The 22,347-nt window shown below is 34.0% G+C and overlaps 1 long non-coding RNA gene across 1 annotated transcript; it reads left to right on the top strand.

The window, feature by feature from the left end:
- Positions 1-909: 909 nt before the first annotated feature.
- Positions 910-22,013, top strand: LOC306802121. The gene is made up of 4 exons (XR_013774274.1): positions 910-1,004; positions 3,542-3,623; positions 7,495-7,611; positions 21,761-22,013. It is a non-coding gene; the product is annotated as an uncharacterized lncRNA (long non-coding RNA).
- Positions 22,014-22,347: the final 334 nt, after the last annotated feature.

Genomic DNA, 22,347 nt, shown 5'->3' with positions numbered 1-22,347 from the left:
GAGACCAGTGGCTGAGCCCCTGCCACAGAAGTGTCTGCTATTGGGAAGGCAACTGAGGGAGCCTCATGAGAAACTGGGAAGTTTCCTCAAAAGTAAGCAACACAACTTTCATCCTTTCTGCAAGCTTTACACTTCTTATATTCATGACAGAAACCTTTTCACAGTTGTCTGATATTGTATTGAATGATGCTTTTAATTTTAAAAATGAAATAAAATACATACATTTAGGCAAAAAAGGTATAGTCCTGATCATTTAGATAAAACAGATCATAGAATCTTTCCGAGTTCTATTTAAACTAAGGTGTTCGTATTGAGATTTGAACATTAAGGAAAGTATTAAATCATAGAAAAGTTGAAATGGACACTAAGGATCATTGAGTCCAACTCTGCATCTTGAGCTAACTAATAATCTAAAAATTGTCAATGCTGGATATTCTGCCAGATAGCTTTTTATCCAACTGCCACTGTCTCCATCACTGTTCTCATCTCTTCTTATCTTGGATGCCGTCCTCCCGATATTGAATGGAGAGCTGGACTGGATCCAAATGATCTGGTCCATGTAATTTTTTTTTGTAGTCCCTATTTTTGGTTAGTTATCTCTTCTTCAATCTCTTTAACATAATTCTGAATATTTAGAAGTCAACGTTGGGTCTAACTTGAAAATAATCATACAGCAAGCAGCACCCTGGCATTTTCATTGTTTCTGTTGTCTGATGGGAGACTTTCTCTGTGGATCTTATTTTTTAACTTCAAAATGGGTGTATTCAACTGATGGAAAAATGTAATTACTGTCCTTAAGATAATTTATCACCAAACTACATTTGTGACATCAGCCATTATGATGTCTAATGCATGTAATTGGCAAATGTGTTTGCATCGCATACTTTATTCTAATTGACGTCTACCATACTGCTGCTGACAGCCTTTCAGCCCAGATGAATGCTTTTTGCCAAGAGCTAATACTACTTTAGTCATACATGGACACATTGTAGAGAAGATGCAGAGTAAAACTCACTGTGTCTTTTTTTACTGCTCAGATGTCTAGTCACCAGTTCTGAATAGTGAGGCTTTGACATGCATCAAGTAGATTTGTGACAATTTGACAATGTCACTTCTGAGGGTTTGTAGAATACACCAGAAGAAGACCATTGAAATAATGAAAGGTTACTATGTACTCTGAAGCTCTGAGTGTAATTCATGCAAGGCAAAACTTTATACATTAAATCATTGAAGAAAAATGCATTACTTAAGAAACTATTAGATATTTTCTCTCATGTAATAAGATTACACTTTGTCATCAGGACTCATGCAAGAGGACAATGAAAGTTAATTTTATGAGTTAGTGAAGGCCATAAGAGACTTTCTAAGGCCATTAAATAGTCAACATACCTACTACAGTGGCATCATGTCAAACCATAAAGAGTAGCCTGTCAGTCTTGGTGAACTGAGTCGTGATGTACTGTTGCATGTAGGCAAAGGTCTTCAGTAATAAAGATAAAATAACTCGTGGTAGTGAGACGAGGAAGTTTGTATTTGGTGTGTTGGCTATAATTAATTCACCCTAAAATCTTTAGAAGAAAAGTTAGTGAAACACAGTATTACTGTATTAAAGTGGTTGTTCAGTTCAGAGAAAAGAAGTATATTAAAAGTGTAAATTACATGAAACTGGCACAAAACAGTGAACATTAAAACATGAAATCTAAACATTAAGCCAGTAGAGATATGAACCTAAAAAAATAGGTCTTTTGTTGCAATCATTTCCAGTACTCCTTTTTTTCCTATGTATTAAGGCATATTTTCTCATTCTGCCAGAGGTCCTGGAAAATTCTTGCTATATGTGATAAAAATCAGTCTGAATTGTAAATTTAGATTAAAGCAAAGTCTTAATAATTTGAAGGTGCTGTTGGTTTAAAGCATACTTTAAATTGCTTTTCATATTCTTCCTTGCAATTTGCAATAATCAAGAACTTAACTTTGAAAAAAAAAACTTTTTTTCATTTTAATGCACCTTTTAGATTCAGTAGCTAAAAGCCAGCTGGAAGACTACTTGAAATATGTTGTCCATGGTAGATAGAGTATTCTGGATTTGTTCAGTCATACTTGGATTTTATTAAAAATCTACCAAAGAAAGAAATGTCTAGAAACTTTCCTCCTGTTTTTCATAAAAGGTTTAATTTCAAGAAACATGTTTAGTTTTAATAAGCTCTAAGATTCTACAAGCAAGGATTGTTAATATTTTTTTTCTGGGTGTTGGGTAACAAGCATTTTTCACAAGTTCTCATATTATAGTTATAATAAGATATTGATTAAATTGCTATTGCTTTAACTCTCTTCCTAGGCAGCATTAACTGCATCATAAAATCATAGAATCATTAAGGCTGGAAAAGAGTTCTAAGGTCATGAACTCTTTTATGGTGTCATCTCATATACATGTCTCTTACAACATAACATATTATTTAAAAGCTCTTCTGTATATTTTTATAGTATCCATGTGTGAGGTGTGTGGGCCTCCAGAGACCATATACCACATGAACAATACAGAAAGTTTGATGGTTAGCTGTGCAGCAGTAAGGATATATAATTAGATTTTTCATAAACAGAATATTTTATATTTTCAAGCAATTAAGATGAATTTACTTTTCACCTTAAAATGACAGTTTTTTTCAGGTTCATGCTTCTTCACATCATTTTCTCATAGATCTTATTCAAAGTGGGCTTCATATTTTTACCATATCATTGGCCATAATTTTTCTAGAGATACCGTGCTTTTTTATAGCATACATTGTACAAATAAGCTGTTAGAGAAGTAAATAATATATTTCATATTTTATAAGGCAAAAAATGATAGCAACAATAAATAAGATTTATTAAACTCTGAAAATATGTTACTTATTCTATAAATGATACATCTGTGCCTGAAGATATCCTTAATTATCTTCATTGAAAACAATTTGAAAAACTTGTAAGAAATCATCAAACTAGGCATTTTTAATAAATCTAAGCAAATCTAATTTTTTTTTGTTGCATTTTGCAAAAATAAATAGCAACTGTTTTCAGATTTTAAATGACACAACTTCTCAAATTTGACATCTGCTTATTGTACAGTGCGATCCATAACCTGCATGGATCTGAAATGTGTACATTCCAGCAATCCCTGTTTGCATAGGGCTTTATCTTTCCATCTGTTTTAAAATATAATAACCATACTACATAGTTTATAGGGCACTGAGGTTGGTCTGGTGTGATCTGCTCAGACAAGAAGAAATGGCTTCTACAAATACCTCATCCACAACTTTTCTGGGACACAGTTAAGACTGACAAGCCCGTAGTTCCTTGGATCTTGCTTTTTGCTTGTCACAAAAAGGAGCATGGCAGAAACTGCCTTCGAGTCATCAGAAACATTTCAAAAAGGACAGGCAGTCTCACAGAGACACCTGCCAGCTCCATGAATGCCTCTGGGGATGCCATGCACCAGGGCCATGAGCTTACAAAAGTCTCAGTGGGTTAACTGAGTGATCCACCCCTCCTTCATCTCCTGCAGGTGCTGCTTCATGTCTGGAGAATCTCTTCAGAAACTTAGGGACCCTGGAGGCTTGAGGAGGAGCCTTACCAGTGGAAATAAGGTGTGGAATACCACTGCTCTTTGCACATGGCTTGTCTCTAGACCTGCTGTCCCATGGGGCAGTGTCTGTCACCTCCTGGTGCTGCCTCCCTGTCCCCGGTGCTCCCTGCAGCCTCACCCTCCTGTGCCCTCCAAGGGTTCACAACTGCTCCTGGCAAAGCCAGAGCCAACACACCTTGTCCTGCCCTGTCCTGCCCTGTTCCATACTGCCCTACTTCCCCACACCTCCCTTTCGCACTGCAAGGCTTTTAGGAGATTACAAACTTTTCTAGTAGATAGCATTTTGTCACAGAAAAGGAAATAATAGAGTTTAAAAAACTCCAAACTTGCAAAAAGAGTGTGTGAGGGTGTGTTTGGTACTGATATTTTTTTAACTTTTTTTTTTTTTTTTTTTTTAGGTTTTATTTATTTATTTATTTGATTTATTTATCTATGAGCTTTGTGAATGATGTTGAGTAGAAGCCAAGGCATGTGCTGCTGGAAGATAAGAAAAATAAGGCAAAAAAGGAGACTGGAATGAGCAGATAATGTTCTGACACATTTGATAGATATTCCTTATCTGGGATGCTATTATCATGGAAGTAGTAGAATTACAGGGCTGAACTGCTTTTCTTAGGGTCATTTTATATGTTAAGGGTGGGATATTACAGAGCAGAGAAACCAGAGAAAGTCCTATGAAAAAAATTAATCTAGTACTTAAAATGAGATACAGATGTTAACATAGTCTTCTCACCAGGGATAGCTGATATCTCATTGCTTTCATATGCCAAAGGGACAACTATCCCAAGGCTTTGCTTAAGCAGCACATTTGTTTTAGACTTATGGTCCTATTTTAAACTTTTCTTAGACAGTGGGCTATATTTTTGTTGATAATCCTCAAAAAGTGTAAAATGCTCACTATGGGTTTGTGGAAAGTTGAAGTCCCTAATTTCCATCTTAATATTAAAAAAAAACAGATTAAGTTTATAGGTAAGAGAGGATGAAATGTTGAGAAGAAGGGAACAACTGACCTGGAGTAACAGAGAAGCTGAAAAATATGGGCAAGAAAGGCATGTAAAATCATTTACTGCAGTGAACGTGTTCCTTACTTTATTCAACAGGAACAGCATCCTCCACCAGTTTCTGTGACAGTGCAAACAACTTGCTGTTAAGTTCAGCTCGTTAGGAAAATCAGCTGAGGAATAGGCTGTGTCATCTAGATCTTCATGAACACATGTATGCATGTGGTTAGCTGAGACCTCCCTGTATTATCTTTCCTGTGAGCTGGCCCAGGTGAACCTGGCCAAATGAGACATTTGTTTTGAGTGGTCTGAGATTTATCTGGTTTTGTCTTATGTGTTCTTCCCCATAATTAAAATACTTACAGTAATCTAATGTATATACTGCTCTATTTAAAGAACTTCACCCAGCAATCTAATATAGATGTCCCAAAACAGAAACATCCATTTTGAAAATCAGTTATATTTAAAAAAAATAACAGACTGCATATTCATTTTTAAACATGCTCAGAAATTTGGAAAATCCCTTCTGTGCATGAAAATCAGTGCAAGCTAAACAGCTAAAGGTGCTTTTAAAGGAAATCTTCACTGAAAGATCAAAGGAGCTGGTGGGACAAATCTACATACCATTATGTGAAAACTTTAGCTATCTCACATTCTGTTAGTGTCTTTGTGTGAGGTAAGAAGTGTCTATTCCAACCTAGTTAATTCTGTATAGAAAGCAGTGGAAGATTCATGGATAAGTATTGGGATATTGGATGGGTGATGTTAGAATCCAATGACTTTAGTAAATATAACAAATTAGTTACGCAAAAAATGATCGTTCATAAAAATAAATGCAAATTATCTAGCTGCAAGGTTAAGCTCAAATAGCTGTCTTTTTTTGGGTTTTAGGTGTGAAGATTATTTGATTTTTAAAGCCATAAGATATGCATGAAGGAATAAACAAATCTTCATGTGTTGTATCATAACATCATATTTAAGGATGGTGAAATTTCAAAAGCTCAGAAAAGGGCTGACAGTAAGACCTGAAGAAATATCCCAAGAATTGTGCATAATTTCTTACCTGAATTTCCCTGAGGGACCTGAAAATATCAAACTGCTCTTTGTATGCATCTGCAAGAGATACTGAGATGGAACAGTGTAGATTTCTAGGGAATAAGTCAGTCCAATTTTGTCTCTTCAAAAACTGCAGCAAGCCTTAAGGGTAAGGAGACATGACTTTCATTTAGTAAACAGCGGTTTTGATAATTACGCATGGCATTCTTTTAAGCAAGCTAGGGAATTGTGATCTAGATAAGATTAGACTGAAAGTATTATTCAAGTTTCTTTGTGTTTAAAAGATGTAATATTTATTTGCAGTCACTCTTTTTCACAGTAACTGTAGTGGGGCAGGGTAAGAGTGAAATTCTGTAAAATTCTGTACTGGCTGTAATATTATTCTATGGCACTGTTGGTAGTATTGGAAATAGAGTAGATGGTAATATTGCAGCGGTCCCAGGCTTAAAATAATCCTGATAAATTGTAAAAATACTAGAAAATAATAGACACTCAATTTGGTGAGAGCAAGCAGAAGCACTAAGTAGGAACATTAAACAGTACAAATGCAAGATGGGGAATTCCCTCTAATGCTTTAGGGAAGAATATGGGGACAGCATATTTACCATGTCATACTGCTACATTTGTGGCCAGTTCCAGATTTTTTTGCTTACACAAGTGTTTTCCTTCTTTTCAGTAGTAGTGGAGCTCAAGATGTGCTAAAATGCCTGGCAGACATTTTTTGACAAATCTAAAAGCACTTCATGCCTCTATCACCCTTTATGAATTTGAGGCATGACAAACATTTCTGTGTAGGGGGTTGATAATCTGTGGCAAAGGCACAAGAGATAGAAACTGATCCACTTGATCTCTACAGATTGTTAGAAGCATAATGTGTAAGGATCCAGTAAAACAATTTGAAGGCTCAAGCTGTCTAAGTTTCTAAAAGGATAAACAAAATGTACCTGGTTATTGATCATTCATTAAATTAAATTAAATGTTAAAGGCTTCAAAAGAAGACTGAACCAAGTTTATTCAACCTAAAAAATGAGACAAATGAGGGTAGCAATATATAAAATTATTAGTAAAGGAGATCAGCATAAACTGATTTAGATATGACAAGGGATTAATTTGCAGCAAAGCCTAGATGTAAGAGATAAAGATAATGGTTATCTCCTGGGGTATTTTTTTTTTTTTTTTTTATTTGGATGGTGATTTAGCTTTGACTTCAGCTTCTTAAAGAGAGTAGTACCAGCCCTTGTCAGTATTGGTTTGGATGTGAAGATCTATCAGAACCCAGCCCCCTTTGAAAAATACCAAAACAAGCCATCTTAATGCCTTATTTCTGGCTCTTTTGCTTTCTGTAGAATTTGGCCAAGTATGCAAATATGCTTCTTCTGTTTCTACTGAAAGACAAAAATTATGAATTAACTCTACTGTTAAATAAACATGACTGTTTACTTCATATATTCTATATGCTCTAGTTGTTCTACATGCTGAATGGAAACGTGGTTGTGCTGTTTTGGATGGCTGGACCAGTTTTCTCTGCAGTCATTATGTTTCTCCTCTCAGGCTACCGGATGGATGTTTAGGTGTAATGATAACATCTGTTTGAGTCTACTTGGCAGTCTTGAGATTGAAGAACTCTGGAATCATTTGGGAACTACAGAAATAAATGAAGACAAAATTTAAACTTTTGTTTTCCATAATTCCATATTGATAAATAATTGTATGGACTTTGTAATAAATTATTGTTCAATATATTCTCATTTTCTCATTTCGGATCATTTATATTCTGTATTTAGCTGTACTGACACTGTACTGGTTATTTCCTAGGTGTAGCTACAGAAAGATAGAAAATTCATCACAGGAGCAGAACACACTCTGGATTTTCTTCTGATGTACAGACTACATTGATTGAAGTATTGAATCCTTTTGCAATACCACCTTCCTGTAAGTAGGTTCAATCAGTTGGAAGCATAAATTTTTGTTTGATTTCTGTGTAATTCAGTACTCTACAAGGAAAGTGGCTAATTTAGTATTCTACCAGAAAAACAATTGCAAATATTTATATGCACACATAAGAAAGAACAATGTGAAACTTAAAGCTTGTTCTGATGTTCCTCCACTGCCTTTTCTGAAATTCAGATTGAGGAAGGAAAATCATGAGTCACAGACATTAGTCAGCTTTTGGGAATGGTAACTCTGTATACTGTAAGAGATGAAATAATGAGTTTGTAAGGCAAGAAAAGCAAGAAATAGAATTGTAACATGAAGGGATTATAGGGGTATCTGTATTTCTTCTTATCAACTTCTCTGTGTCACTAAGATAACAAGTAGTCATAGTATCTTCCAGGTAGAGATACACAATTTGAGCACTAACAGACAGTGTAAACATTGTCCATGGCTGCCCTTGGCTCTGTGCCTCATAGTTATTGTCAAGGGACACAGAAATATAGTTCTGAGATGGCCAGAGTGACAGTCTAAGGATATGTTGTGATTAGTAAATACTGAGTATTTTCTTTAATTGGATTTTATCACTACTACAAGCTGAGATATAAATTTCTGTTGTTATGGGAAGGAATGATTATTTTGAGATATTTTGAATTTATTAAGTATTCAGGTTTTTAAATTAAGGCCTTCTACTGGCAACAGGTATTTGGATTGAAGTACTAGTTTTCTGGATTCAGAGTTGTAAGTTCTGCATGCAAAGTAACAATTTTTTGAATCACTGTGATTTATAGATGTAAAGAAAATTTCTAGTTTGTTTTTTTTTTTTTTTATTGGTTTATTTGATAGGCTGCCTTTTTGTGCTGTTGAAATGTGTAGCTATGTGAATTCTCCTCGATAAAAACACATGGTGCTGATTGGGGAATGATATACCTGTATTCCTATGATATATCAAAATTCTTTAGAATTTTGACTCTGAAATTCAGATCTTAATGTTGACTGGAATATTCAGTGCAAAGGAACTGAAAAGGGAGTTGAAAATTATGAAATAAAATTTTTTACTGTATTGAGAATTTATCTTGTCATTGTCAAACATATCAGTGTCATTTGTGCACTTTATTTTCTGTCATATTGTAACACATTTGCATCTACTGAAACAGCTCTTGAATATTCAGTTGTATTGTTTTCTTTCATTTTTCACTTAAAGTTGACTTTTTTGCAGGGATCTAGGGAATGTAGCTTCCATCTGTTGCTTTGATCTCTGTGCATCTCTGCTGCATGGAATGGATAGCCTTTGTAGCCTGATTTCATGACCTGGCAATAGGATGTGATGCTTTGAGATAAGGCAGTGTAAGGTTACATTAGTGCTTGTTTGTATATCTGCACTCATTACATTTGACCCCTCTGTGAGGAGTGGCATTTGGAAAGAGGGAAAGGTCTCACTGTGGTGTTTCTAAAACTTCTATGCAAAAGAAAGGTTGAGCAGAGGGGAGGGAGTTGCAAACTGTCTGAATATGTAGGGTAAGCTTAAAATGCAGTAGATGAAGGAGTAAAAAATTACAGTTATCTCTGTTATGGAAGAAGCTCAACAGTTTCTCACATGCTGAAAACATTCAGCTGTAATTGCAGATATGTTAGAAAAGAGAAAAGGTTTCTCATGTTTTGTGAAAATTGTTGTTTCTAATGGCCACCATGAGCAGTTTGTAAATGTTTTCACCTTGGGTATTCAAAACCAGAGGAATGCTGATATATCTATAGACACAGGGAGATGCAGTTCGGGAACTGAAATACCTGGGTGAAGTAAAATGAACAAAGTGTTTGCCTCTTGTTCTCAGCTTTCTGTTTGGTGTTTTAAGTATGTTTGAATTACTTCAGTGTGCTTTTAATGGCAGAGTTGTTTTTCAGTGCTAAGCATTTGTGTATAAAATAATTGAAGTTCATACAGTAAACCATAGTTCAATTTACTTGAACATGTAAATTGGCTCATTTATGAGTCACTCTTGCATGACTAGTACAGCAGTATTCCACATGATAATTAAGGAAGTATACAGTAATTGGCATATAGTAATATTGAAACAGATTGCCCAATATATTTATTTCTTGGACAAAAACTGATCAATTTTAATTTGTAGAATTCTATACTGCTTTCTTTTGGAAGTGAAAGTATATTTATTAAAACAGCAATGACTATGAAGCCTAGTGTGGTAAAATTTGATAATTTCTTTTGTCAAAGAAGCAAATAATGAGATTATCTTGTTAAATTTAAAGTGCAAGGTAGTGGGAACACAAGAAAACCTTTATGATGAGTTTTTGTCAATCTGTATAATTTTTCAGTTAAGCAGTCATAAATCAAGGAATATTGTATTTTTTGAGGCTCATTAAAGAGAAATTATACATTAGAATAGTGAGGTAGTCAGCATAATGAAATGATGAATGCTTATAACTATCTGTATGTAAATGATGTGAGACAGATTTGCTGGTGCTACAGAGGAGAATAGCAATCTATTTGACAGTTCCCTGTAGGTGCTACTTCTGGATACAACTGACAGATGTTAAATGTAAACCTCTTCAACAGCAAGCACTTATTAGCACTCAGTGGGGAAAAAATGGCAATATAGAATAAGACAAATAGCAGATAATGCCATTTAAATAATTTTGTTCTTACGAAGCTTTATTGCCAATATGTTATAGTCTGGTGGATTGAGTTTTTGTTTGGTTTTTATTGACAAAACCTAGGTAGGCAAGAGAACATTTTGGAATTTAGAAAATTGTAATTTGAAACACTTAAGAAAATTCACTCAGTATTATAACTTGATGGAAGATCTATGTATCAACACCCTTATTTTGGAATATTTTTTGGTAAATATTTGTTGAATCATGATGTGATAAATGTCAGTACTGTGTGTGTTTGCTGACTTTATGAAATTAGTTTTAATTGTTGTTTCCTTTTTTTTTTTTACTCCCATGATAAAATAGAAAACTCTAGTCTTTCAGATTTGTCATTTTAATGGAAAAAGACCAGAAGTAGTTAATGAAACCTGGTTAGCAATAGCAAATACTTTTAGGACATCCTGTGATTTCATTTCCAGGCTATTTGTCTCAGTCCTAGCCTGAAATGCTACTCCTAGAACTATAAAATATTAATTTGTGTGAGATTCACAATAATACAACTCTTCAACAGAGATCAGCATTAAAGTAGTTCAGGAAACTATCAAAACCACTTGATTTATTTCTAATCCTACTTTGTAATAGATTAGGTTAGGGATTTATATTTCTTTAAAGTATGAATCTAGACACATGAATTGATTTTTCAAATTGTCAAGGCTTACTCTAAAGCTTTTTATTTTTTGAGATAGCCTGTCCTTAATGAATTTTTTTTCTAGCTGCCAGCCGAGCTGCTGCTTGAAAGGATAGAGATTAAGCTAACACTAAGAGTGATGCAATGTCTACATGTTTAGATTGCCTTATGTCTTTCAGTATTATGGAATCTCTGACACTGTGTGTGCTTTTTGCTTGTTATCTTTTGTCAACTGCTTAACACTACCTTGTGTTGCTTGCAGTAAATCTTTTTGGAATTTAGTGTTCCACTGCACCACTGCAGATCTGTAATCCCCTTTCATGGTGTTAAATTATCAGCCACATATGCACTGTGTCTAACTTAGTGGACATATTTATTGTTCCCAGGCTACTGTGCTTTCTAATTTGTTTCTTTATTGCTTTGCCTTGAATTAGGGAATAATCTCCCTCTCTTTCCTGAGTTCTTAAAGGAATAGATAAAGTTTATTCCCTTGTACTTTTTTTTTTTTTTGTTCTTAGTTTTCACTGTCACGAATTAAATCTAGATTATTTTCTTCATGTAGATAGATGTTGGTGCATGTTCATGTAGAGTAGCTCAGTTTCAAGAGTGTCAAATGTGAATATCATCTCAATGGGGAAATCAGAGTAAATACATTTTATGAGAGAATTTAAGCAATGATCCATGACTGCAACAGTCTTCTCATATAGCCAGAATTTGGAAGTAAGGAGGAGTTCATAAGTCTAGGAAATGTAGTATGATCCTATTAACCTCTGTTCATTAAATGATGAAGGGCTTAAAAGTAATGCTGAATTTTATCTCCTCTTTGCAACCTAATAGAGTTACAAACATTTATATTAGTAAGAACTTTCTATGCATTTCCTGGCTTAAGATTTGCTCCCTTTTCTTCAGTTCTTCTGTTCTCAGCTGTGTAATAATCTTTCTTATGTCAGATGCCACTAGCATTTTCAAAAGTGCCTTGACTATTTCGTTGAGCCAATCTCTGAAACATTTTGAAAAAAGTGAAAACATCTAACGTGCCTTTACATGACAGATAACAAAATTGGGCCATTTGCTGTATCTTAAAAACAAACAAAACAAAAGACAGTAACATATGTTCTATAGAAATCTCCTAAAATTACATCTGTTTGAACATTTTATATCCAAAAATATAAGAACCAAATTAGTCTTTTTTTCTTCAACCATTTAGAACCTCCATGTTGCCAAATAAAGTAACAGATCAGAGATTGCTGCCTCTGAAATTAAATACTTTCTGTTCCTCTGAGGTTAGTTCTATATGATCTAGTATGTTTCTTTATGATGGGTGTAAATCACTAGAAATGAGTCTTGTATGGTATTTCTGATAATTGCACTTATTTGATGAGTCAAGTTATTCACTAGTTTTAAGAATACTCTTAATATGCATATACCATTGTAGAGTTTATATGGATATAGTGCCTAAATATATGCAAAGTATACACAGTGTATTTAGTCTTGTAAATATAGACTAAATATGCAATATAAAAATTAATTTTTGATATATTTTTACTTTTAGGAAAACCACTACATGTTATTAATGTGCTGTATAGTGTAATTGCATCCAGTAGTTTGAAAAAATTGCTTTGAAATGTCTTAGCAAACATTTTTAACTGATAAGAAAGCATACTGAAATGTGTTTCATGGTCTAATTACCTCTGTTTAGACTAAAAAAAAAAAATAAATTTAGTCAATGGCATCTATGTAAACTGCTGAAGAATGATGGATTTCTCATTAAATATTATGTCTTATCACTAAGGAAAATCCACATCACTGAAAACTAATTTGAAAATACATGTATATGTTATGTTTAGAGTTTTATTGTGTTGTCATTGCATTTTAAAATCACTTTGCTTCCCTACTACTTCTACTTCTCTAATTTTACTTCAATTTGCTTCTAGTACTTCTAGAGTACTTGAATAATTTTTCTCTAAGCTTATCACTAGATATCACTAGCATTATTTGTTTATATATCAGTTAAATCTGAGTAGTAATCTATAAATAGAAGCATAATTTTAAATCTAGTGCTTTTTTTCAGTTACATTTATCTGAACGTATGACTTTTCTAATTGCCAAAGGATTGAGATCACTCGGATGTTGTTTCTCTTTTACTCAAAGAAATCCCTTTGCAGAATGTAATAGAGAAGTACTATGATGGTTGTCCAACTATTTCAGGTATTTCTTTTTTAAAACTGAATAATATGCTTAAATGTTATTGAACAACAGCTGAGTTCTGCTGTGTGAGTGTGTTAGTGGAGTACAAAATTGAAATATAAGCGCATGAGAATAATAATATGTAATTAATACCTGTTTCAAGTAACCAAACAATTAGATTTGTGATTAATTCTAGTGGAAGTATTTTAAAACACGTAATATTTTTGGTTAACTGAAGTTCTATGAACAAGATGCTTGTGGATTTGTGAAACAAAAGTAAAAAGAGTCTTATGACCCCATTCCTTGAGGCTTGGTGTCTCCAGCTTTTACAAAAAGCCTTTGGAATTTCACTTGTAAGAGAGCATTCTGACTGGACCAAGAAGTCATTCTTCACATCTAGTGTCAAAATAAAGAATGTTAGTACTCATCTGGGAAAAGCAAAGAATTTTTTTAGGCAACCTGTTATATGAGATAATTTTATTTAGTTTGTTTCTATTAAATATTGCTAAATTACACAAATATAGAAATTAGAAATCTATGTATGGATAAGCTTACACACAATGTCTTTGTTGAGGGTTGTTTGGGTTAGACTGAAAAAAACCCCACAAATGCATATTCAGCAGAAGATCCCAGTCCTGCCATGCTATCCAGCTGAAGGGAGCTTAAAATTTACACAGAACCACAGAACATCCTGAGTAAGGAGGGACCCACAAGCATCATCTGGTCTAGCCTTAAGTGAATGGCCCATAGAGGGATCAAACCCACAACCTTGGCATTATCAGCACCATGCCCTAGTTTTCCTTGAATAAAAAACTGAAAAGTGTTCTTTAGTCCTTCCAACATAAAAGCAAAGTTTCATGGTAACCATGGAAGGAGGCTCATAATGATTGGTTGATTCACCGATGCTTTTAAAATTTGATAGCCCAGCAGCAGGAGCCACTGTGTGTTCATTGCCTCACATTTGTCAGTCTGTACTTTGTCTTTTCAGCAGCGAGGACACAGTTTTAGAACTTCATTGCCAAGAGATGACAGTTAAAGCAAGGCTATAGAAAATATGCATATGGGAATGAGTGACAGTTTTATCTTAAGTCTTTTCAAGACTTCAAGAATAGAGTGTATCTATAAGCAGTCTCAAAGGAGTCTTTGTTTTTCTATTTCGAGATGTGGAAGAATTTTTAGCATAAAAACTAAGTAGAAAGACATAAAGATTTATGACTGGTACTGAAAATGATGTGGACTGAGCAACTGGATTGCACATATTCTAGGTTTCCTCTTTGGCCTTTGTAAAATGTTGACATTTGTAACTGAGAATGAAGGTGAAGAATTGAGGGGAAGAGAAGAACTAAAATTGTAACTAAATGCAAGAAAGCAGTAGGAAAGAATAAACAATAGGGAGAATGTGGCTTTGGATATCAGTGAAGAGGGCGAGATGAAAGGTTGCTCAAAATGGAGAAAGATAATGAGAACTTTCTTTCCCATCTTAATTTCAGACACTGCCATAACCTGAGGCAAACTGTTTGACATTGCAAAGCAGAAGCAATTATCTGTTTTACTGAAGTGATTTTCACCTGAAAGGAATGGAAATTAGTAAATGTAAGATGAAAAAATTTGGTGTAGGAATGCTGTACTAGTATGTGTTTAATATTTAGTAAATCCAGATGAGACGCATCATTTGGTAGTAGCAAAGCAAACATAAATATTAGTTCTCTAAAAATGTGTTCAAATAAAATTAAATATATAGATGTATATATTTTGGATCCTTTCTATATGTGTCTAAATACACATCTATTTTCATAGTTTCTTAAGCACACATCATTACTAACTGGGTTTTATTACCTACCTTCATTTTCTGGTGAACTTTAATCAAGTTTTTCACTTCACAATTGTATATTTTCATTATATTTAAGTGATAAACCTGCAATAGGTTTCCTTCATTCCTCCTCCATTGCAATGGAAGTGATTGCAGAGTAGCCCAGAATACATTGTATTTTCCCCTTGTTATCAGCTGCACCAGACCAAGCTATGCTTAACAAATACATAATGTTTTAGTTTTTTGAAATTAAATTGAGAGGTAAACAAGGACAGAAAAGATATCTTAGGTTAAAATTAAAAATATTGCATTTTAATTTCTGAAAGGAATAAAATAGTGTTTTCTACTTTTTTGCAACATGAAAGAGATTGCATAACCTCTCTAAGAAAAAGCAGATTTAGATGGACAAGAGTCTGGTGTAGATGTTTTACCTGAGCTTACTAATAGCCATTTCATTTTTAGTAGATATGTTTCTGTAATATTTACTGAAGAAAACAGGCTTCCCTCTTATACTGAGAGGATTTGATTCTGTATTTAATCAAGAGCACCTTTTCCTGCTTTTCCCATTAAGCTCTCTTTATCTCCACCCAGGTTTTGTGGCTTTTACCCTCTGATTCCCTCCCCAGTCCTGCTGCTGGGGGTGAGTATGGTGAGGGCTGTGTGGCACTTGGCTGCTGGCTGGGCTTAAGCCACAACAGGAGAGAAAGGCAGCTCAAAGAACTAGCACTTCCATAACTGACTCTAAGAGCAAACTTATTTTCGCTGATTGGAAACATTTATTGAATAAAAAAAAGAAGATCATAATAAGGAATAACTTGAAGTCTGTAGAGTAAGCAAACATACAAAAGCTGTTAAGGCAATGGAATTTTACAGATGTTAAACTGGATAAGGCATTTTATTTAGTGTGCTCTATGTTAAACACCAACATAAAGATAAATTTCATACAGCATATAGGCATGTTTGTGTTTCTCTCTATATATATAATATATTATATATATATATAAAATTAATTTCTCTGTGTTAAGATTTGTTTTGTGAGTAGGAAATAATCATGCAAGAAAAGACTGAGGTAGGGAGTTCCATTACTGTTATCATAACAAATAACCCCAAGAATAATTCAACCACACAAGCATCTGTATTTGTTTTACTTTCTGGAAGATAAAATCAAAAATTTTGAAAGTTAATTATTCAAAAATCTCACATTAAATAAAAATGTCTTGTTTTGCTTTTTTCTACATAAATGCCTTTCATCCTCATTAAACTTAGCTTCAGTCCCACAAATATGTAGAGATGTGGAAGCTATGAAATTTTTTTTTTTTTTTTTATCATAGCTGGTTTTTATAAGCTACTTTGATAACTCTGACTTTCCATCTTTTCAAGCAATTTTTTTGGTTTATAGCAGCAAGATAGAAGCTGTCATTTTATGTTAATACTAAGATTTTTAATAAAGGAGCTGTGCAATTGCTTGGCATAGTCCTGTATAAGGATATTGATCATATTCTCACGGCTTTCTGGTGACTTCAGTAAGGGTGAACACATGAACACACATATATGAGTACACACACTGAGATATTGTGTGAATTTCAAGATGTGCATGCAGGCACCATTTCAGTTATGTTTTCAATTGAGAAAGGAAGTAACACATAAATACAAAATTAAGATTACATCTCCAGCTAATAATGAGATTACTGGTGGAACAATGTTTTTCTTGTATTTAATTTTTTTTTTTGTTTCTTTTTCTTCATTTTTTTACCGAATCTAATTAAAATGTAATTCCAATTTCATTAGGACTTGTTCACTTGAAAATGTAACTGCTTTATACGTATGTGATTACATAACATTTTCTTAGAATTCAGTAGGACTGTTCTCTTGAACAGCAATCAAATAACAGAGCTATACAACATATATCACACATCAGCTCATTAAGGGAGATACTAGCACACCTTCTCACTCCATTTGCCTTAGCACATTCATAAAACTTTTATAAGTTCTCTTACTCTACAATGGTGTGTTTAAAGATTCCAAGCTATGTCACTTTCATTGTTTTCCCTTGAGTATAACACTTGGAAAAACTGATCTTAAAGTTCCTGCCAAAATTTACCATGTGCAGACAGTGGTTTCCTAGTCCTTTTTTTCTGTGCTCTTTGTCCTGCACTTATTTTAGATATTTTTCATCGTTTTGAAGGATTTAATCTAAAGCTATTCTTCTTTGTGAATGTAAAGTATTAAATTATTAAAATACCTCCAGAAGCTGCATATTTTAAATTGTAACAGCAAATGGCAAACAAATGCAGAATTTTTCAACAGTTATTTAAATATAAAAAATTCATTGCAGTTGCACTGTTAAATTCTTTGGCTAGTGATGCCCTACCAGAATGTAGCTTTCTTTTCTGCTTGATGATTGTCTGGGCAGGAGAATGGACCAAATTAATTACTAAGATTCCCTCTAGGCCTATTTTTTATGGTTCATTTTTCATGTTCTTTTCAGGCAATAATGTAACCCTTAAGTTTTAGCTTTTTGCAACTAAGTGGTACTTTCTGATTATAAAAATGATTGAATTTAATACAGATGGATGAAAAATTTGCATTTTATTAAGAAATTAATGCTGTTGCAATTAATTTTACTTTGTATTATATATATTATTACACAGGCTATATGAACCAAATCAAAAATAAAAGGTACTTCAAGGTCCTATTGGACCTCTTAGAAATAGGAGGTTTTGTCTTAATGGTTTGGAAATGTTATAACCTGAAGACTATATTAATTTTGAATCTATATGTTGATGGTTAACTACCACCTGCAGGAAGAGTTCTCAGCAGCCCTAGTACTTATAGAATTTCCTATAACTGGTACTTTATTTCTGATTCCATGGTACTTACAGGTTGGATTCTGCAGCCTGTCCATGATGATTCTCAATACAGCCAATAAGGGAAAACAAAATAACCTGCATTACCCTGAAAATTCAACAGACCTCCTTAAACCCTGTTCATCTTCTAAAGGGAGCTTCTGTTACTTGATTCCTCAGACTCTATTTTCTAGTTGAAATATATCACCTCTCCTTATGTGAATAAGATTAGGTAACTCTCTCTTTAGGGAACTTCTCCCAGCACAATGGAGTCTTGTGATCTCAGTGTGGCTGAGAAGGAAATGAAGGTTTAATGACAAGCAATTCCATCTTCAGGCTGTTCTTTATTATCTGTCACTTTCTTGTCACTTCATATTAAATGATGACAGTTTAGGTTCAGTGCTGTTACTCTATTTTGAATGAGTTTCTTGGAGAGCATGTTTGATATTTGAATAATCAAAGAAAAATTCTCCAGCACCTTTTTTCTAAGAGTTTGTGTGACTTTCATGTGAAGTGACCCAGTCTTCGATACTATGTTCGATCAAAAAACATCATTCTTTTGAACTTATGAGATGAAAAAAAGAGATTTTTTTTTTCCTTATTATGTATTTATCTAATATTTTAAGTAAACATTGGTTATGTTTGTTTACAAGCTGGTAAGCAGAGTAGCGAAATAAAATTTGAGATGTTCATAATTTTTATCTATACTGTTTGGAGTTAATCAAATGAGAGGCAAAAGTGCAAAATTTTACTACTTTAAACCCAGTCTTTTTTTTTCTGTGTATGCCATTTTAATCAGGCAAAGCACATTATAATTACATAGGATTTCTAGGTGCATAGGCAGTTTGTATAGTTGGATGTCTGGCTGTTTTCCACAGGCAGGATGAGAAATAAGATTTAAAGTCTAGACACTGCTGCTTGAAAAGCACAACCATAATTGACCTCACTGGGTGTAAGTAATTAGGAGATTAGCTACTAAAAGATCTTACAGATATGCTGGTTGGCCTACATGGATCTTCACTTTACCTCACTTGATCAGGGGAGGTGAACTCACATCTGGTCTCTGAAGGAATTCTGTTTATGTTTCTTGTTTTTCTTAGAACTGTACGTTTTAATATAAATACAGTTTTCCATGTGTATTTTACTGGGACAAGATATTTTTGTATTTTCTGCCACTATGCATTTGTAATCTTAAAATATAGCTAAGTGTAAGCTGATGTAACCTAATACCACATCATCCAGCTATTCAGTAAGTAATACATCTGGCTAAGATGCCAACAGGATGGTACTCCACTTGGAATGCACTTGGAATAATAATTCTTGTAATGTGGAGCCTTAAGGAGGGCACAGCAACATTCCTGTGGTTGGCAATCACAACTCCAGTGCATCTTTTGTGGGCAAAGGGAAGTTTGCTGACAGTTTTCACGTTCTGGTCATGCACCTGCCACCAGCAGTTGTTGTCTCTCTGACCATGGCAGTTTGCGGTGTTGGCTGTAGAATGACCAAGAGTTATGAGGTCAGTAGTAACCATTCCCACTGACCATGTAGCTGAAGAGCTTTCCTGCTCATTCTCAGGAGGAATGTACATTCTCCCTGACATTGAGATGCAGGGTGGGATTTTATATTTCATGGTTTAGCATGTAGAAGTTACTCCTGGAAGTTACCTGAGAGATTCAGACTGGAACTCAGTCCCTTCTTTATTAGACAAAGAATGTGTTTCTAATGTTAGCACAGGCAGCTATACACAGAAAACAGCTGGATTAATTTCAAGAAATTAAATTCAAGAAAGTTTAAAGGTAGCTGAGATATCTCAATACTTCTTTTTGGAGTATATGGATATATATATATATATACATACATATATATATAAATAAATGGTTTTAGGTACCCAAAATAGTTATAAAATAGAAGAGTTAACAAAGCATTTTTATTGTAGTGCTGTGTAAGTTGTTCAAAGATAATACTCTGCAAAGTTTAATAAATGCCATTTGGAACAGAAACACAGTGTGGATGCACTAAATGTGTGTATTCTGTTCTTGGATAGAATAACAATACTTCATAATGAACATTGCAGAATATTAAACCAATGGCTAATTGCTTACTGATATGTTTATATATTCCATCCATACATATATAAGCATATATATATATACACACACATATACATAAATATAGTTTGTGAAAATAAAAATGTGTTTTCTGGTGCAATGAAATGTCTAAATGGTAGTCCAAGAGCATCAAGGAGACAATCATAAATGTCCCCCTAAAACATGAAACATGGAAATGAAGGTTCTGAATCAGTTGACAGATTAATGCATCTACAAATTATGTACATATGCTGGATTATAAAGCTGCTGTACTGTTGCAAATACAGATTATATTATTAAAAAACCCTTCATGATTGCATGCAAAGAATATCTAAGATTTGTGTACTTATCCAAAATTTTACCTTTAATCCTTTAATGATTACAATTCAGTAAAGAATTTTTTTTTTTTTTTTTTTTTTTTTTTTTACCAGAACTACATTTTATTTTGTAATGATCAATGAAGTTCTGGCTTAAAAGTAATTTTTTAAGAGAGAAAATTCCTGTAGCTCCAAGGATAAACAGCGAATAATTATAATAAGGTAATCCAAATCCTAACCAGCTAATGACCTGTTGCCTTAAAGTTTTAAGTATCTATCATCCTCAAGTATTAATGCAAATTAATCTGTTCTAAATATCAGTGGATATTTATATTTGGTCTTCATTTCCTGAAGTCTGGTATAATTCACAGTATTTTAATCATCTTCAAGTGTATTTTTAGTAGGATTGAGTAAAGTAATTAAATCAACATATCTCCTTGCAACATCTTTTGTTTTTTCTAGTTCTAGCCAAATACTTGCTTTAGTCACAAAGAAGTATATTACCTTTAGGTACCATCTTTCTCAGTTTTAGGTATTTGCTGAGAATGGGTTGAAGTTGGGACGGATCTTTTGGGGTCTTCTGGTCCCACACCCCTGTTCAAGCAGAGTCCCACTAAGCTGGTTGCCAGGGGCTGTGGATGGATGACATTTGAATATCTCCAGGGATGGGGACTGTGGGCAGCCTGTGTATGGGCTTGATCACCCTCAGAGTGTGGAAATGCTTGCTCTTGTTCTAAGGGATTCCCTTGTGTTTCAGTTTGTGCCCTTTTGCTTTTCTCCTGTCACTGAGCTCCACTGAGGAGAGACTGTCCTCGGTAATTTCACTAATGATATTAAAATTTCTGGGTTTATGCTCAAATAATCAATAACAGGTATTAATTTTCTAAGTATAGTACATCATATCAGACTTCTAAATGTACAAATTCTTACTGTGCCTCACTTGTTTATAAAAACTTGCTCAAATGCATAGGAAACATATTTAAATTTAAAATAGGATTGGCTAAAAATTAATTCCTAAATCTATTTTAAAACTATCTAGGTAATTTAATTTTGTCCTAAAAATTCATTTAAATTTAGTACATTAACAGGTGTTGTTTGTGGTTTTGTTATTTTGGCTTTTCATTATCTCTTTATCACAGTGGCTCAAGAATTTAGATGCTTCAGAGACTGCTTAAAATTCTAATCTTGCTGCAGGCCTTTCAGACATTTGTCAAGGTCAAAATTCTATCCAAGCCAAGGTGATTGGTCAGGCCTGCATGCTTAATAAATGCCATATGACAATGAAGTAACTGGCATCATAAGGTGTTGTGCTTGATTACCTGGTGCTGATGACCATCCTCAGTTTACAGCTGAGTGGGAAAGCAAGCATCAACAGGAGAGAAAGGGGGGTGATGAGCCTGAGCTCATCAGATTTCAGTTATAACAAAAGGGTCAAGTGCATCTGTTTTTATAACCCTTTAGAAAATATGTAATCCCAGAAATTTTAGCCTAATTTTTAAGAAGCGTGGTTTAATAAATGCTCTTCCTATTCCATCTAACAATTTTTGAATTTATACAAAAATTTGTCATAATGAAATAGATGTCTTAAAATTGTTATGTTCCTTTAGGTTTCAAACAGTTAATGGCTGACTAGAAAGATGGGCCAGACATCTGAATTTGACAGTCATACCAGTCACAGACCAGTTTTACTTCAGACCAGCTTGGGCTGAATACCTGGTAACATTTGGAATGTCTTTAGTGCTTTTCTCCAGCACACTTTCTCCAGCACAATTTTGTCCTAAAGGATTTGAATGCACCAGGACTTTTCTGTCAAGGAAAGCAAAGTGTAAGAATTAGCTATGATAAAGAGACAAACTTCAAAAATCCACTCCCAATCAAAATTAAAATGTCAATGTGGATGCATGTAAAATATTTTAGATTATTGTACAGCAGTTTGTTTGTGTATATGAGGTACTGAAGGCCTAGGGTATAGTGATATATGACTCATAAGCAGTAAAAACAGATTCATGGGTAGCAAAAAGACATGAAGGGCTTTTGAGTACTTTGCACCATCTGAAGGAAAGGGCAGAGAACTAAGTGATATGGAATGAATGCTTGGAACACAGGAATTCATAGAGTAAGCTGTACATAGGGCAGTCTCCCAAACTGTTTGTAGTACCTTTGACCATGTCAGTCATGCTTATTTCCTGCTATC

This window comes from Erithacus rubecula, assembly GCF_903797595.1.
Source record: "Erithacus rubecula genome assembly, chromosome: 5".
In the NCBI taxonomy this organism is placed as follows: domain Eukaryota; kingdom Metazoa; phylum Chordata; class Aves; order Passeriformes; family Muscicapidae; genus Erithacus; species Erithacus rubecula.
Note: the sequence above shows the minus strand (reverse complement) of the source record. Positions and strands in the feature narration are given on the sequence as shown.